This window comes from Saccopteryx leptura, chromosome 2 (assembly GCF_036850995.1).
Source record: "Saccopteryx leptura isolate mSacLep1 chromosome 2, mSacLep1_pri_phased_curated, whole genome shotgun sequence".
Lineage (NCBI taxonomy): Eukaryota > Metazoa > Chordata > Mammalia > Chiroptera > Emballonuridae > Saccopteryx > Saccopteryx leptura.
The window spans coordinates 228,194,461-228,207,881 of NC_089504.1; the positions used below are offsets into that span (position 1 = coordinate 228,194,461).

At 43.9% G+C, this 13,421-nt stretch overlaps 1 protein-coding gene across 2 annotated transcripts in view; it reads right to left on the reverse strand.

Moving 5' to 3' along the window:
* Positions 1-13,047, reverse strand: part of BACH1 (BTB domain and CNC homolog 1) — a 39,316-nt gene extending 26,269 nt beyond the window's left edge. The window contains exon 1 of one of the 2 annotated variants that reach the window (XM_066370388.1): positions 12,688-13,047. The gene's annotated coding sequence lies outside the window, so the exon portion shown is untranslated. Of the gene's footprint in view, positions 1-11,892; positions 12,019-12,687 lie in introns of those variants that run through there. The other variant, XM_066370389.1, reaches the window with a different exon arrangement.
* Between the last annotated feature and the right edge of the window lie 374 nt (positions 13,048-13,421).

Sequence of the window (13,421 nt, forward strand, 5' to 3'; positions counted from 1 at the left end):
TCCTTTTCTTTGCACACCTTCGTAGGTGAACTCAGGCCCAATCAAGGACACAATTGCTCCTGGACTGCTGCACACGCTCATGTCTATATTTGATCTAATGGTGTCTTCTTTTACCCACATGCACACTCAAATTATCACTTGTATTGATATATACAGAAGGAACCTCACATTTAATGTATCCAGAAACCTTGGTTCCTTTAGTTAGAATATTGTATATCAAAATATGAACAATGGGCCTGACCAGGTGGTGGCGCAGTGGATAGAGTGTCGGACTGGGATGCGGAGGACCCAGGTTTGAGACCCCGAGGTCGCCAGCTTGAGCGCAGGTTCATCTGGCTTGAGCAAAAGCTCACCAGCTTGGACCCAAATTCGCTAGCTTGAGCAAGGGATGAGTCGGTCTGCTGTAGCCCCATGGTCAAGGCACATATGAGAAAGCAATCAATGAACAACTAAAGTGTTGCAACCAAAAACTGATGATTGATGCTTCTCGTCTCTCTCCGTTCCTGTCTGTCTGTCCCTATCTATTCCTCTCTCTGACTCTATCTCTGTTCCTGAATAAAAAATATATATATAATACATATATATATGAACAATGGTTACATTTAGGTGATTTTTATTTATTTTTGCATTTAAATTCTTAACCCTAAATACACTGTAATCAGAAAAATGTTAAATAGGCAATAACAATAAACAAAAAAAAAATGTGCCTTCATTAAAAATGCAGTTCACATTTATTTCGATTTTCTTAAAGGCCTCCAAGAAATGTCAACTGCTATTCCTCCAGTCATCAATGGAAACTGGTTTGTCACTATGTAGAAAATTCATGGGCAACTCTAAAACACAGTAGCTTTCACTGGTATCTTCACAGTAATCACAAAAGAAAAATTAAATTGTATAGCAAACTAAGACAGAATGATGATGGAATCTGGAAAAAGAGAACCCTGTTAAGGGAAGAGAAGGGGAGACCCATCAAGTCAGACGCAGCTCCACCCTCCTGTCTCACAACCCTTTGAAAAGATGAACTGCTAAGTAAGTTTACAGAATTATGAAATGCAAAAGAACATCCATTTTAGGCAGTTTAACACCACCAACAGGATAACATGGGGACTAACAAGAGTACTTGGGTATAATTAAAGCTCTGCTGATATTACCAAGTATGGGTTCTTCTCAAAGTCACCCGACCTCACACTTCAGGTCCCCCATAAGAAAAGCACCAATACCTAGTCTAAGGATTTGTAGTCTAAGGTTTGGCACATTAAGAGCACCAAGCTTGGCACAAGATCAATATATTATCACTATTATTGCATTATGCAAGTGACCAAAAGAACACTGCATTTTAAAATGTTCTACAAACCCAAGAATTAAGTTACAAAATGCAGAGATTTTGAAACTTTTAAAAATAAAAGTCCAGTAAGCCAAGAAAAGGTCTCAACATGGTAAGAAGAAAATATTAAGACTGCACAAGTATGCTCAAGATAATTGCTAATTTCACAAGGCAAAGATTTGCTAATTAAAAGAGCACATTCAACTAGTATGACCCCCTTTCCCACTTCTGTTACAGATGAAGAAACTGAAGCCCCTGAAGGGTCGGTAACTTAAAGATCCAAATATTACATTTCAATTCCTGTTCCATGACCTAAATGGCGTGTGTGTATGTGCGCTGGGAGGGGTGTAAAAGTGAAGAGAGGTGGAAGAACAAGGAATAGAGGGAGATGCCTCAAGTATCCTCTGTGATGAAAACATTAAGCAAATTAAAAGGGCATTTAAGAAATAGCAAATTTTCCCTTATTACCCAATACTAATTAATTTCTTTTTAACACTTCTTGGATTACATAAACAATCTCATATAGTGTTAAGAGAAATCTTACACTAAACTATGCTGAATTTAAATTAATTCTGTAGTTATCCCCAATTACGTATGGACAATTCGAGCACAGAACATTAGGAGAGATATTACTAAAAGTTATTTTCAATACAGAGCATTAAGTGTCTGTGCCCTATGTTTAAATTAAAATATTAAAGATTCTTCTTGTGATTTTTTTTAAACAGTAAAAATTATAACCATGATCCAAATTATTTATTTCTGATTATCTAGAGAAAATGAAAACCCTAGAACAAGATCAGGGTTAGAATGAGCCTCTGTGGATCTAAAAGTTGACGCATATAGTATTCAAAATAACTGAAAAAAAGCAAGACAAAATAACCACCAAAATTGTGCCCTTCAAATTCTCAACCATTCCTTAAATGCTATCTCGCTCCAACTCATAATAAATTTGAATCACTCTCTCTTCCTCTCCCACAGTCATGGAGCACATTGGCCCGGGACACTAAGAATAACTCCATGAAGCCTTTGCCTCAGGCACTAAAAATAGCTTGGTTACAAGCATCAGCCCCAGATGGGCAGAGCATCGGCCCCAAATGGAGATTGCCAGGTGGATCCTAGTTGGGGCGCATGTAGGAGTCTGTCTCTCTATCTCCCCTCCTCTCAACTTGTAAAAAGAAAAAAAAGGATTAAAAGGAAAAAAAAAGCTAAGTGATAGTTTTAATTAAATAAGCCAGCAGTTATAGTGGAGCAATTAGAACAGAGCATGAATCACAGATGTGAAACTTTCTAAGTAGAAGTATTAAAATAAAATGATTTATTTTCCAAAACCTAATCCAGTAGTCCCTGACAGCCACCATAGTGCTACAGTATCTCACAGCTGACACGAAAATGTTTAAATCTATTTCTTGTTATTTATGTTAACTTGGGAGTCAAATTACCATCTCTAAAATGGGGGCTTCCAAGCTGTAAACTTTCCACCTGAACCCTCAATAGCTACTTTCCAAAATATAATAATCACAAGATTTAGTCAAATAATAATCTGAAACCTGTTAGAAGAAAAAGCTGAAATATTTCTCAGTTCAGATTATTACTTGAGGAACAAATGAGTAGATAAATATTATTGTTTTTATTTGAGACAAAAATTAGTTTGGCCATATTATAAGTCTTTTCTAAATTCTATCCAAAAAAGCAATACAGGCTGCAGGGGGGGGGGGGGGGGGAGCCGGGCGGGGCTGGGGGGGGGAAGCAATACCATTTCAGTATAGTCTAGTCATAGTCTTGACAATTATTATCAAATAGAAAAAAATATATTAGCAATTAATTTCTATTCTGTAAATTTACAACACTGTTTATGTGTTCACATTATTTTGCCTTTCACATAACATACAAAGCCCCAAGACCTGGGATTGAGGAGGAGGAATGAGAATGACACATAAAGTCCTTTAAACATATCAAAGTGCTCTAAAAAGTCTGGCAGTGCTCAAGAACACTGTATCAACTTAAAGTGGCATTATTCTTGAAGTTTGAAAAGAATGGCAAATAAGCTAACCACAGGACAGCTTTCCCTCCCAGGAAGGGGACTCTGAAGAGGGAGAACATTCCTATTTGTTCCCTGATTCAAGAGCTGGGTTCCACAGAATCCTCCCCACCTGTCAATGAACCAACCTCTCTAGTCAGGCCAAGCAAGCCTCACTAGTCAGTGAGAGGCACAGCATCACAGGAGGGTGTGCCTGCAGATTGAGAGAGAGCAAGCAGCTCTCCTGGTATATACCCAATCAGAAGCATCAAGATATTATCCATTCTCCTTTCTCCAAAAGTATTAAGAGAATGACAAAGAATTTTAGAACTGTTTAGGACACTGAAAGAAATGTTCCTTCCCTAAGTAATTTCTAGGGGAGAATGGACATTTCCAATTTTTAAATTAAACATTTATTTGACTGATCTGATTAAGTAATACTTGGTCATTGCAGGAAATGTAATGAAATAAAAGCAGAAAAAGTCACCAAAGCTGCCAAATCCAAAGACAAGCACATTTCCTCTCTGTCCTCAGCAGTGTCTGTGTGCAGTGGTGGTGTAGGCAGCGGGCAGGGAAGACATCAGGGACCCAGCACTGACCACCCCTCATGTTCTAACCAAACCCTGACTGTGCTATCAAACCTACTCGCCCCCTAAGGCCATTTGTTTCTGGCAAAGCAAACTCCAGTCCCAATTCAAGATGAATCGCCATCCATTTCAGCCATCTCTGGGGCACCACTTCCCTTGGCACTGACTGATTTGGGCACAGGTTATATGCAATGTTGGCCCATGAACCTCTAAAGAGGAGAAGGTTGGGATGGCATCTACGATGAAGCTTTTGGGAAAGGCTGTCTCACTGTTAAGAGATATCCCAGGAAAAAAATAGTCTTCCTCCAAGAAACTGTCATATTTTACTGGTGATACTTGAACTTGCTGCAGCCATCTTGCATCTTCAAGCTTTTCCCTCTGACCTTATTTTAAAATCCATACAGACAGACACAAAACCTTCCTGACCCAACCTCCCCCTACTAAAATTTCTCTATTCTTCATTGCTAAGCTTTTCAAAAGAGTTGTCAAAACAATTTGTTTCCTTCACTAAACTATTCATTGATCAATGATATTCCTAATGCTTTCCTGATTTTCCAAAACAGGCTTCTCATAGTCTATGGTTCCAAGCTGCACTTTACATGTTGCCAGTACAGCAATTAACACATGCTATAGTAAAGGTTTGCTTGTCTAGCAGACTGTAATGTCTGAAAAGTTCAGTACTGCCAATATCTACAAAAGTTCCTGGCATATAAAGGGATAAATATTTGCTTCATAAACGAATACAGTACCAAGCATGTAAGCATACCACAAATGTTGAAAGGAAGCTAGCAACCCTACTACCTACACACACCAAAAGCTGAATTATGTATTTGTGTGTAAGTTTGGGGAGAGGAGCAGCAGGCACTGGAAGAGAGACCAAAGTACCTTGAAATGTAAAAACACAAGTACTCTCTACTTTCCAGGGTTTAGAGAGCTGCTCAAAGTCCACTCAAGAGGAGAGGGAGGATGTCCACACTCATATTTGTGGAGCAATGGTGGGGAAGGGCGTGCTAGAGTTGGAACTCCTCTGCCACTGCTGAGTATAGCTCCCAGCCTGCTCCAGGGAGGAAAGGTGTCCCAACCTCCTGAGGTCCGAATCAGACAATACACTAGGCCAATGACAACAGGCATGCCCTTGGAGGCTAAACACCATCGAAAGAAAGGAAAGAAAGGAAAGAAAGGGAGGGAAAGAGGGAAGGGAGGGAGGGAGGGAAAGAAGGAGGGATGGAGGGACAAAATGCTTTTTCTACTTCAGAAATCTTTTACTAATGTGGAAAAAGTGATGAAAAAGGCCAATGCCTTTTTTTCTTCTCCTCATTTAAGTGAGACACGAGCCCTGAGCCAACTGGGAACACTTTTCAGAAAAACAAAGTAAATAGAGACATTAGGTACCTTAAAAATGAAAAATGTCTTGGGCAAGATTTGATAAGCATTTTACATTTTTTAAAATACTTGGCCCTGGCCGGTTGGCTCAGTAGTAGAGCATCAGCCAGACGTGTGGATACCCTGGGTTTAATTCCCAGTCAGGGCACATAGAAGAAGCACCCATCTGCTTCATCATCCCTCCCCCTTTCACTTCTCTCTTTCTCTCTCTCCCTCTCCTAAAACCATGGCTCTATTGGAGTGAGTTGATCCCAGGCACTGAGGATGGCTCCATGGCCTCCACCCCAGGTGCTTCGAAGACTTCGGTTGCTGACTGAGCAATGCCCCAGACAGAGCATCTCCCCCTAGTGGGCTTGCTGGGTGGATTCCAGTCCAGGCACATGCAGGAGTCTGTCCCTCTGCCTCCCCTCTTCTCACTGAATAAAATAAAATAAAATAATAATAATAATATTTAAGTGCTGCCTGACCTGTGGTGGCACAGTGCACAAAGTGTAGACTTGGAATGCTGAGGTTGCCAGTTCGAAACCCCAGACACAAACAAGAAGTAACTATGAGCTGATGCTTCCCACTCCTCATCACCCTCCCTATCTCTCTCTCTCTCTCAAATCAATAAATAAAATCATAAATAATAATATTTTAGTGCAAAATACACACTAATGAAATTACTGATCTTACCAAAAAAAAAAACTTACTACAAAATGACAACCAAAAATTACAACCTAATAAATGTAATTAAAAGATTAAGAAACAATTTATAACCACATGTTTTATAAAAAATTCTCTGGTGGATGAGTAACCACTGCTTTTTCTGCCTTCAAGAAGCTGGCACACTTCAGAGAAAGAGTGAGGCATTAAGGATGTGTAGATACCAGCAAACAGACTTGAGTGGATAGGTCTCCCCACTTCATAAGAATTCACCTCCTTAAGCCAGAAACATATACACTGGGAATCCAAGATGATGAAGACAAGTCAGCAGAAAGAAGAAAGCAGTAAGAAAAAGGGAGGAGAGGGGGCAAGACATTTCCCTTACTAGAGTAGTTAGTCTGCAACCTTGGAGGTGAGATAGTGCCAAAAGGAAATGAAAAAAATAACCCCTGTATAAGACACTTTTTTGTGTAATTCTACTCTTATGGGGGATAGGGAAGTAGAGTAAAACTTTCCTCTGTAACTGATTCAATCTAAGAAATGACAAAAAATAAAAATAACTTTACCAGACAGAAACTGGGAATAATTATTTTATTATAAAAATATTTTTGTGAATAATGAGTTTCCTAAGGCATTAAGAAAATGGTTTAATTGATACGTAAAGACACATGCAGCCCTATGTTTATTGCAGCATTGTTCACAGTGGCCAGGACATGGAAACAACCAAAAAGCCCATCAATAGATGACTGGGTAAAGAAGTTGTGGCACATATACACTATGGAATACTACTCAGCCATAAGAAATGATGACATCGGAACATTTACAGCAAAATGGTGGGATCTTGATAACATGATACGAAGCGAAATAAGTAAATCAGAAAAAACCAGGAACTGTATTATTCCATACGTAGGTGGGACATAATAGTGAAACTAAGAGACATTGATAAGAGTGTGGTGTTTACGGGGGGAAGGGAGGAGAGGGAAGGGGGAGGGGGAGGGGCACAAAGAGAACTAGATAGAGGGTGACAGGACAATCTGACTTTGGGTGATGGGTATGCAACATAATTGAACTTTAAGATAACCTGGACATGTTATCTTTGAATATATGTATCTTGATTTACTGATGTCACCCCATTAAAAAATAAATACAATAAAAAAAAAAAAAGGAAAAAAAAAATGGTTTAAATTTATTTTTAAAAGAATGTGATTTGGCCCTTGCCAGTTGGCTAAGTTGGTAGAGCATCGGCCCAGCATGTGGATGTCTGGGGTTCAATTCCGGTCAGGGCACACAGAAGTGACCATCTGCTTCTCTACCCATCCCCCTCTCTTTCTCCCTTTCTCCCTTTCTCCTTTTCTCTCTCTCTCTCTCTCTCTCTCTCTCTTCCCCTCCCACAGCCATGGCTCGATTGGTTCAAGCACATCGCCCAGGGCCTGGTACTGAGGATGGCTCCATCTAGCCTCCACTTCAGGCACTAAAAATAGCTCAGTTGAGAACATGGCCCAAGATGGGCAGAGCATTGGCCCCAGACAGGGGGTTGCCGGGTAGATCCCAGTCAGGGCATATGTGGGAGTCTATCTCCCCTCCTTTCACTTGGAAAAAGAAGAAGAAAAAAGAATGTGATTTACACAGCCTCAGCAGCTCTAAGGTAATGTATATATATTCTAAACTGTGCCATCACTGAGAAAGAGACCAGCAGCCCACCAACTTTGTGCTTGTCCACTGTTACCCCCCAGCTGTGGGCAACAACCAAGATACAGGCAACCACTACTCTTTGTTCCTTATGCTTGATTGGGGCAATTTTTATTATCCTACTAATATTCTCTAAACCAGTGGTAGTCAACCTGGTCCCTACCGCCCACTAGTGGGTGTTCCAGCTTTCATGATGGGCGGTAGCAGAGCAACCAAAGTATAAATAAAAAGATAGATTTAACTATAGTAAGTTGTTTTATAAAGATTTATTCTGCCAAACTTAGTGAAAATCTGACATAAAGTACTTGGTAAGTAATTATGATTATATGCTTTAACTTGGTGTAACTCTGCTTTATAAATTTTATAAAGTTACTTCCCTACTTTACAAATCGCCATTACTGTGGAACCCGTGGGCAGTTAGAAAATTTTACTACTAACAGAGATACAAAAGAGGGCGGTAGGTATAAAAAGGTTGACTACTCCTACTCTAAACTGTCCCTGATCCTATACGAAACAAAGAACCTATTCTACAGGAGTTCACTCCTGTGATATTAAAGGAAAGGTATTAGATGCATAAAATGTTTAACACCTAGACAAGCCAAGTTATATTTTGCTCAATTCAATTCTCGGTCAATTACAGGTAAAAAAAGAAAGTTATAAGACAAATTTTTTTTCCTCAGGAGATGAACTAAAAGAATGATTCAAACACAGGTGCTTCTTCAATATTTACACCCATGATGAAAACAGAGAGCAGAATTCTAAATGACCCAGACTTATTGGGTCATTTATATGGGTCTAAATATCCATCCATATTGAATACAGCTTAAGAAATACAACCCATAATGTTCTCCCCTTCACTTTTAAAAATTCCCAAGTTTCAGCACTAGCTGAAATCCATACTGTACATATGTACATAGTGTATAAATCCATACTGTACAACCAGTGCAGCAATCCATAGTTTACTAAACAAATACAACCCAGGCACATGGAGTACCCTACAGGAGATAAAGCAGGAGACATCTTCATGACCAAGAAGCTAACATTCTAGTTGAAAGGATGGTCAAAATATTTGGTACAACCTTTCTCAATTACGAACAGGTGCAAGAAGCCCTATGATAATATTACCACTCTTATCATGGATAACTTTTCTATTTTAGCACAGTCATGTCACTTAAAGAAAATACAAATCTTAGAATCAAGAAATGAGTTGTCCTGATGTGAATAAGCAGGGAGGGAGTGGACAGGTTACTGAACCTGCCCCACCACAAGGTCCTCAACCCTAACATGGAGAACAGACAAAATGCAGATGGCAACTGTTTTTATTTCTTCAAAATCCAATTCCAGTTAACTGGTAATGACTGCTTCTACAGCATTTAGCTGCGACTCATAGACTCCTCCCCACTCAGAGAAGTGGGGTGTTGGACTTACCAGAATGTTCACTTGAGCTGCTTCCCCCGCAGCAGCAACCTGCTCTCACCCATATCTTTCCTCCACCTCCCTTCTCTTCAATAGCTGCAATTCAACACAAGGAGGCTGCAAAACCGGACTGTGCAACCAAACACTTCCCTGATTTTGAACAGCAGATAACACCTAACACATATGGATGTTCTAAATAACACATATTAGTGCATTTAATTTGCAAACTATCTCTATGATACATATTCTGTTATCAGCATCCCCCACATTACAGGTGAGAAATGGAGGCACAACTTGGGGTGAAGTAGCTTGCCTAAAGGTTCAAAGCTGGCAACAGAGCCAGAATTTGACCTTTGGCAGTCTGGCTTCAAATCTCCCACTTTCAACCACTTTGCTCCCTGCATTTCTGTCAACTGACAGACAAATCCCCAACTTCAGGTCTGTTAATGCTGTGCACTGAGTAAGGCAGAAGCCCACAGTTCATGCTGGTATGTGTCTGTATTTTATCAGCAGTCCTGAAATATTTACTTTCTCCAAGGGTCCTGGATCTGGCAAATAGTTCTCAAAGTATCATATTTGGGCTCCAGTGATTTACCTTATTTGGCATATTTTTTTAAATCAAAATAGTTTCACAAATCATTGAGTCCACCACATAAAATATACCTTCCATTTAATAGAACTCTCAGGAAATGCAAGTTTTACAGTTAAAGCAATTCTCCAATTAACACAACATTAGAAGACAGAGAAGATGATTCCTAAAATATTAAGTCTTGAGATCAGCACTGCAAAGAGAATCTCTGACAACTGGTCATTTTAAAGGACTCTGCAATCCTTATTCTGAGCATCGTTTCGCACAGACCAGGAGTGTGCAGAAGGCACGTAGGTGACTGGACTGAATGGTAAACACTAATCGCCCCCAGCATACCTAGACAGTTGGTTGTCTGAGTAAAGTACATTCTCCAAAAGAGGGAAATGCCACTTGCCAAGTGATCTGCTAACTATGTAATCTTATTACTCACTATTAAAAGAGGTATACACTTGGGCTAAAAAATACAGACTTACAAGGAGTAACAGTACAGAATAAGTTTAAGAGAATTTTGATATTCAAATCACACTCCAGCCTGTGGATTACCTTGAGGTGTTCCCACTGGATCCTGTCACATATTACTACCTACAGATCGTATACATTAAAAAACCAAACACCTGGCTTGTTTCCAATTTCAAAATACATGGTATCAAAAATGTAAGGGGCAAATCTGTCTCTTTTGTATTTCCTTCCAGACATGAGCAATGTAGTAAGAAATTTACAATAAGCTTCTAACCTTTAAAGCAGGGATTGGGAACCTATGGCTCATGAGCCAGATGTGGCTCTTTTGATGGCTGCATCTGGCTCGCAGACAAATCTTTAATAAAAAATATAATAACGTTAAAAATATAAAACATTCTCATGTATTACAATCCATTCATTTCCTACCACTCATGTTCATGGTTTCGGGTGGCTGGAGCCAATCACAGCTGTCCTCCGGGACAACACCAAATTTTTATTGGATAATGTGTAACATACACGGGTAGTTGTACGGCTCTCACGGAATTACATTTTAAAATATGTGGCGTTCATGGCTCTCTCAGCCAAAAAGGTTCCCGACCCCTGCTTTAAAGTATAAAAAGGACAGAACTACATATGAAATAAAAATTAAGTGAATATTAAAAACACTTTGAAATAATCAGGAAATCAGAGGTTTTTTTGAAAAAGTACTCCTGTTGTTGACAATGATTAATAAACCATGTACCAAGAAGGGGGTCATGCACCCACATTATATGCATGTACTATTGTTAATCTGTATCTTGAAGTTAATGTTTTTGTTATTTTATAGAAAAGTAAAATTTTAAAAATCAAAGTTTGCCTATTTCCTTCTAAATGAATAATTTTGCACCTACCTTAGAGACCCTATACCAAAAACAAAACAAAACAAAATCATGATCTCTAATCTCCTTTAGTCCCAAACTTTTTGAACAAAATTAATCTTTTTTTTTCAAATACAAATGTTTTAAATAAAGTGCCATCAAAGAATTAGTCATTCTTTTGACCACAGTAAGGGCCAGATCCCCCTCCATATTTCCCGTTCCTAAAATTTGTTAGTAGTGGTGACTGGCGAGATTGGGTCATTTTTAAAGCACAAAGTAACCGTCAGAGATGTAAAGACGCTCACACCATGACAAAGAGAATGAGACAGGTGAAGGTCTGCCTTTCACTAGACAGCTCTTTCTAGGCTTGACCCAGGGAGACCTGCCAGTTCCACTCATACTGCCCCACACCACTGTCCGCCCCCAGAAACGAAAGCGCGCGCGTGCAAAGCCGGCACGAAAACCAGGGGAAGTCTCCTGCGCTCATATACAGAAATCTTTACGAAGAACACAATAATTTCACTTTTTGTACTTTATAAACTACACAACAACAAGACCACAAAAGGGAAGCAAAAAACTAAGTATATAAGAGGAGAACGTATTTTGCAACAGTGCTATCATTAGATTACTCCTAGCTGTGCATGTCGCACCCCCCCCCCCCCCCCGCTCAAATCCACGCGGCGGGTCAGGGGCTGCTCTGGGCAAACCCCACCTGAGCGCTACATGGCCCCTGCCTAAGAGTGATCGCGCTTCTCACCCCTGATGACCTGTATCCACGCAGACGCCCCCGCGGGGTCCCCGTCAGCCTCGGAAGCAGCCCCTCTGGGTGGGGCACGTGATGAGCGAGTCCACGCCAGCTGTTCCTGATTACCTCTCAGGCTGGAACAAGTGACTCAGCAACCCAACTTTTTAAGGAGTCATCCTACCTTGTTACCCAACCACCGCTCTGAACCATGGTATGCCGCCGGAGCAGCCACAGGCTGCCCTGCAGCGACATGACAGCGCGATGCAGCCCTGCACCGAGCCGCTCCCCGGGGCTGAGTCACTGCCGGGCTTCTGCGATCCCCCCGCCGCCAGCCTCCGCCGTTCCCCCGCGGCCCCTTCTCCAGCGGCGCCGCGAACCAGCAGGGCCGGGCGAGAACCGCCTGCACCGACACCTCTGCACCACCAGCATTCCTCAGTCTCTGTCCTACGCTCGTCCTCGCAGACGCTGCACCAGAGCAGCCGAGCCTTCCGCACCGGGTCCGCACGGTCCTACCCAGCGACACACAGGCACCGCTGGGCGAGACGGGCACGGCCTGCGTGGTGGCTGCCCCACGCCGCGCTGCCGCCCGGGAGCCCGCCCCGAGGGCGCTCCGCGTCGCACGAGCTGGTAGGGCTGCCGGGGGGGCAGGAGGACCGCGCGGAACCGGGCGGGACGGCGGGCTGTGCTCGAACTCCGGAGGCGGGCGGGCCAGACCCGGTGGCAGGCAGGCGGGCTGGGCAGTGGGTCTCGGACGCGGCCCTGGCAGCACCACCCGCGGCCCGGGCAACAGCACAGAGGCCGGCAGGTCACGCCTTCCGGCGGACGCGGCCACTTCCAGGAACGGCGGCCGCCCCCACCCCTGCGGCCCGGCCGCGAGCCCCCGCCCCACGGGCAGCCGGGCCCCTCCACGCCGCCGGCACAGGCCGCAGCCCCCAACGGAGAAGGGCGCGAGACGCGAGACGGCCGAGCCACTCACCAAGCCGAGGCGCGGCGCGGCCCGACTGACGGCAGCGAGCGAGCCGGACCGACAGGCCGACGAGCAGCGGTCAGGTGACTCACTGCCTCCCGTGGCCAGCCGCCGCACTCTTCCCTCAGCGGCCGCGGACGCCACCGCCTCCCGGCCGAGGCCCCGCCCACCGGCCTAGGTCCCGCCCCTAGGCCCTCCTCGCGAGACCTCGCCCCGCCTTCAGTAGAGGCCCCGCCCCTAAGCCCGCCTCGCGGGACCTCGCCCCGCCCTCAATAGGGGCCCCGCCCCGCAGCGCCAGAGGTCCCAGTCCGCGCCGGGTTCTGCAGGCACGGGTTGGCTGTATCCGTCGCGGGGAGGGAGCATGCGGGTACGAGCTGGGACAGGACTCGGGAGGCGGTGACGGGGTCCGCTCTGGAGCTGCGGAAAGTTCCAGCCGCGCGAGCACGCCTCCTTCCCAACTGTGGGCGGAATATAGGAGGCTGACGGCCCCTCGGCGCATGTGGTGCGGTAACGCCCAGTTGGAGCAAGGCGCCCACTTGGAGCGCCCGTACGCCCGCGGAGAGCGTCGGGATGAGCTGCTCTCGGGAGCCCGGGCAGCGCCCCTCCTGCGTCTTCCCTGAGAAGGGGGCGCGGAGCGAGCGCCACAGTCTGCTGGGAACTGCAGGTCGTGGTGGGAGCGCGCCCCGTTCACCCAGAGCCCAGACAGCACAGAAACACCGGTGTTCCCTTCGCGCTACGGCGGC